Raw genomic sequence first — 6,000 nt, forward strand, 5'->3', positions numbered from 1 at the left:
ATTGAACTCAAGCTTTGCATATCTCTTATGTTCTACTCCACTACATTCAATTCAAGATCATCTATCTCTCACATTTGATATGTTTATCATTTCCTTGCTTTTTTATTTATTTAAAATTTGAGATGCATGCGTTACCTAAATAAATTATATGCATGGTACATTAGGTTAAATGAAATAGATATGTCATATTTGTTTTATACTAAACTGTCTTTGAGATTTTGAATCTTTGTTGCTTAGGGCTCGTATGCTCTATTTTTGCTTCATCTGTTTTGGATTCGTGTAGTATGGATTTTGAAATCTGAAACGTTAGTTCGAATAACAAAATTCAAATTTACCTGTTTTCTATTTTGTTGGTTCGGTTTGCCAATACTTTCTTTGGTTATGACATAGTTTTTTTTTCTTGTTTGGTTATAAGAAAAATGTCTGACAACGAAGAAAAAATGAGATATGGTAGAAATACCTAACATACTTCTGTTCGCATGGAGAAAGCTAGACCATCACGACCAGTAGTTGTATAAACTTCATTTGATGCTGACACATCGCCTTCCCGAGTTCATTTGTCTCCAGAATCCTCTTTTCAAATTCATGTGTCTCTGGCTCATCATGAATCCCCTGCTGCCCTGGAAACTCCTGTTGTTTATGATGATGCAGTGCCCAATAGTTTTTTAGGAGGCCATTAAGACTTTTCACTATTACCTCTATATGCAAACCATGCTGCTAGACATGTATGAGATGGATATGTAACATATTTAATTACTCTTTTAAACACCCATATTATAATAATTGAACAGTATGACGATGATGTATTTTTTTTACAGTACTGTGATACGTTGAACTATATTAACCATAATAGGAAGGTTGCAAAGCTTCGTCAACTTGATGAGCCATGATTTCAGGATGTTTTACAACTATATGGGCTGAATGACTTATCCATGTCTGAATATGGTTATATTAACCATGATTTATTATCCATGTTTGTGGATAGATGGTACACAATGACCTCTTCATTTCATCTTCCGATCAGTGAGATGACCCTCACACTTGACGATGTCTCATGCCTCATACATCTTTCGATCATATGAAGCTTATTAGATTACTCCAAAATGACTAGACCTAAAGCACTGAACATGATGGTTACATATTTAAGAGATGACATGGATAAAGACCAACATGAGATAGATAACACCAGAGGATATCATGCTAGATTTTCATTCTCGGTGAAGGTATACGAAGACCACCTGGATGCAGTTGTGGATGCCGTGAGTGATGGTCCAAGATTTGCATATCATAAAGCATGTGTACCGAGGTCATACTTCATGATTTTGGTTACACATGCATATTTATGGACAAAAGTGTGACCTATATCGATGTTGTATACATTAGTTACTTGATTGACTTGGAGAGGATTCATGAGTACAATTGGGGGGCAACTTGTTTGTTTTATCTCTAGTTCAAGTTAGTTGAAGGTAGTAAATGGAAGACGAGAGTGATGACAACAAACAACTGTCTATTACAATAATTTATTTTGCATCCTTAATGATATTAATTACATACTACTTGTGTTATACTCTTATCTATGTTTCATATGAATCATTTCATTCATGGAACCACCAACATTATCCATGTCTCTCCATTTGGGAATATGTTGAAGACTACTCTAAGGAACGACCACATGCCTACTCGATTATCCCACTCAGGGAAATCTGAAGGCTAAGCTGTTATGAGTTTCTCTTGAACGTATCATGCCTGATGATATTTGTTTCATATTGTTCGGTGAATAACATAAGACATGACCTTGGAGGTGATAGCCTTGTACTATAAGTGGATAGCTTATGGGTATCGACTTATGTAATTACATCTACCTGAGTGAGTACCACGACAATTCAGGTATTCACAATGTATACCTAAAAACCCCATAGTTGCTGCTCCGACCATTGTCCCTCACAAACATGTTGCTGGGATATTTGCGAAGTATTATAAGCATCTGATCGCAGAGGATGTATGTCGTGTGCTAGTTCCTCGCCGATGGAGGATGATGTGCGATTATATTCAATGGTTTTATAGAGTTTTACATCCTCATATAACATCATATATAGAAGGAGATCCTTTGATGCCAACATATCAAGAGATCCTAGAAGAGGAGCAGGAAAGGGCAGACCATGTCGTGGATGTGTTGCTGATATGTCACCGTACTGTGGCTATTGAGCGAGAGGCCATAAATAAGGGATATTTTCAGGAAGACAATCCAAAGAGGGTCACTATACATGCCATCTTAGTAGAGGCACATCATGTGTTGCAGTAAAGAAGACATATGAGGAATAAGAGAGTCAAATATACACAATAGTTGTCATTTTCTTTGTATTTTGATATTAACATTTTGATATTTTATATTATGATTCGTTGTATTTATGAACACTGGTGTATGGTTTACCAACATTTTTTATTTGAATATTTGATCTTATTATTGAATGACAAATATGTATGGTTTATTGCGGGTCTTATTTATAAATGACTTATAATGTAAGGTTCATTAAAAAAATGTAAAATTTCTTCTAACTTACTGGATATGTTTGAAAAAACTGTCCAGAGTTATTCCAGAGATTAAAACCAAACCTATTTTTGTCAACAATGAAAATACACAGGCAACACACTCCATCGTAAAGAAACACAAAAAATACATAGACAATGCATAACGTTAAATCAGAAATTAAAATCCAGACCTATTTTTTTGTGTGGCAAAAATGGAGGCACTGAAGAAGTAATTTTGTGTATAATAGGCGCATCCAAAATTTAAAATTCAGACATTACAAAGAGCATTTTGAGGTTTCTATATGGTGTGTGATCACTATATGGAGTGTAGTGAAGACCACCCTAAATTAACTCTTAAATTAATATTGTATTAAACATATGATATATTTAGCGATAATTCAACATAACTGTGAACATATAAAGTTAATTATAGATTTAGATTCATGCTTATTTTATATTTATTTTAACTATCGAAGTTATAATATTTTCAAATTAGTTTCTTACACTAGCGAATATTTGATCCTTTAAATTAAATATTGAGTTAACATGTGATAAAACATATGCCGTGTCAGTTGAATTAAAATGGTTTAGAGAACAATTATATTTATTTGTGGAATTTTGATGATAAGAGTATAATTAACAAAAATTAATATTCTAATATGTTTTGTTTTCATGTGTAACATATTTGAAATCATTTATAGGAAATAAATACATGATTGTATGCAAAAGAAATGATTATTTATACCTAAAATAAAATAAATGATTATCTATATCCAAACAAAGAATGATCATCCTCTCCTAGAAGAAAACGGATGCTCATTTATAACAGAAGACAATAAATGATCATTTGCATAAGAATCAACATGATTGAATAAGATAATCATTTGTACTAAGTAAGAAGAAATGATCATCTGTCCTCCAATAGAATGATCAACTGTGCTCAAGTAAAAAAAGGTTGACCATATGTTCAAGGCTAGTGTGACCATCTATAACTCAAGGAAAGAATGCTCATTTATACCTAGACAAACCTAATCATATATACTCTATGGAAGCAATCATCTATGTCTTAATGAGAAACTAATCACATGCACTTTATTTACAAAGATATGTTGTAATATATCATCCTTCAAGAAAGTTCTCAGCAGTCATATTATGACAGCTATATTAGTACAAGAAATAAAAGGATAAATATCATTATAAGGAATGGATGGATAATATTTTCATACACATAGTACAACTCCAACGACTCATTTCCTAGCGGCCAAATGATTGGCAAGGACGATACACACAACAATGCAGAATCTTCAGTCTTATATAAAGGACAACCACACACACATATGCATGAGAACACACACACACAATTGAAATCTACAATTTTTGTGTCACTTTGAATTTGTAAGTTTTGCAAAACACTGTCGTATTAGAAAAGAACTAACACTTAGGAACAAATTCTCTTTATTCTTCACACACAATTGAAATCTACTTTTTTTTTATGTCACTTTGAATTTGTAGGTTTTTCAAAACACTATCATATCATAAAAGAACAACATTTAGGAACAAGTTCTCTTTATTCTGTACTCTTTCTTAGGAAAATTAAACGCTTTTAGTTGAACTATGTTTGATTTACAATTGTGAGAGAGTTGTTGTAAACAAATCACTTCGTAATTTTTTCAAATCCATCTAGTGTGAGGCAAGCAAGTCCTTAAAGGTTTAAGGAAATGAAGTCCTCTAGTGTGGGAGGACGAAACCTAAGACCAGATTTTGTGTACATTATAAGAAAATCACATTTTAGCTTCAAAGATTTAGCGTCGGCCCCGATTCCGACGCTATTTACGTAATCAAGTATGATTATAGTGGAAATTTTATCAAATGTGATGGTATTGGATTAATCTCTAATCAGCGGGGATAGCCAATATAAATTTTATGTGTGTGGTCCTTTATCCCTATTCTCTTTATTATTCTGTTGCAATACTATGTGTTGAGAATATAAAAAAAAAGTTAAATTCAACACAATTCAAATCCCTATTTTTGTGTTTTGTTATCTTCACTACCAATAAGAATTTAACGTGACTAAGAACATAAAAACATAATTATATATTTTATTTTTTATATTTATTTTAGGTTCCATTTTTGATCTTTTACTACCGTCAGTATTGGGAAAATCTCGTTCTTTCCTCTAAGAGATTGAAAGTGAGTTTTCTCAAGAAATAAATTTTATCTAATGGATATTAGAGCTCCCATTTATTTGAAGGAGGGTGAGTTCTTTAATTTCTTTGACTTATCTCCTATCAACTACAATGCCTCTAAATTGCACGAAAACACTTAGAAAATTTCATATAGATACAATAAACATGCATGTATTTGAATTCTTTATATTTTCTCGTTCTTTTAAAAATGCACGGTACCTAAAAGTTGGTACTTTAATAATTAGGGTTGTCTCAAGTAATTTATAGGTTCATAAAAATGACAAGAAGTTTAAAATAATGAATGTTATATTATAAAAGAAATAAATAATATATATATATATATATATATATATATATATATATATATATATATATATATATATATATATATATATATATATATATATATATATATATATATATATATATATATATATATATATATATATATATATATATATATATATATATATATATATATCATTGTGAATCACTTAATGCACCATAAGGATTATTATCACATCCTAATAAAAAATATTTTTTCTTTTGTCTATAATCAAGAAATTATCTCCGGAAGCATCCAAAATGCATCAAATTCATATATACGTAAGTCACATCCTTACTTTTGTAAAAAAAAAAAAAAAAGTCAAAAATATACTTTTGGATTTTGGAAGTATACTTAAAATTCATATTTTTCCATTTTGCAGGAAAGGTATCACTGGATCTTTATTAGATGAGGTGTGTGTTTGTGTGTATTGAAAGGAAAAATATGCTTGTGTGTAATGAAAGGTTGTGTGTAATGAAAGGAAAGTTATGATGGGTTTTTAATCAAGGCATTGCAAAATAAGGTGAAAAGTCAAGAGTAATATATAAAGTGACACCATAAGTATATTTTCGAAATTCGAAAATGCATGACTATATTGTATAAAAAATAAGGTGTATCCCACTTAAAATGTAATTTGGCTTGAAAATGATGCGTCCGAAAATACTTTTTAAAATTTGAAAGATATTTTTGAAATTTCTTAGGATATTTTTCCACAACTCAGAGTGGAGTTAATTAATAATCCCCTATATCAACAATCTTCGTATAATAACACGATATGTCATTTGGTTTGGTGGCTCCAGATGTCCAAATTTGTCACTAGGTTTTAATTTTAATTTTATGAGATGCAAATTTTGATTTCATTTCATTTTTTAATAAAATTTTCTCTTATAATTAATATGATTTTAATACCATATTAACATGGAGTTTCATATAGGTATGCAATATTCGATAATCAAGTAT

Source organism: Lathyrus oleraceus, chromosome 5 (genome assembly GCF_024323335.1).
Source record: "Lathyrus oleraceus cultivar Zhongwan6 chromosome 5, CAAS_Psat_ZW6_1.0, whole genome shotgun sequence".
Lineage (NCBI taxonomy): Eukaryota > Viridiplantae > Streptophyta > Magnoliopsida > Fabales > Fabaceae > Lathyrus > Lathyrus oleraceus.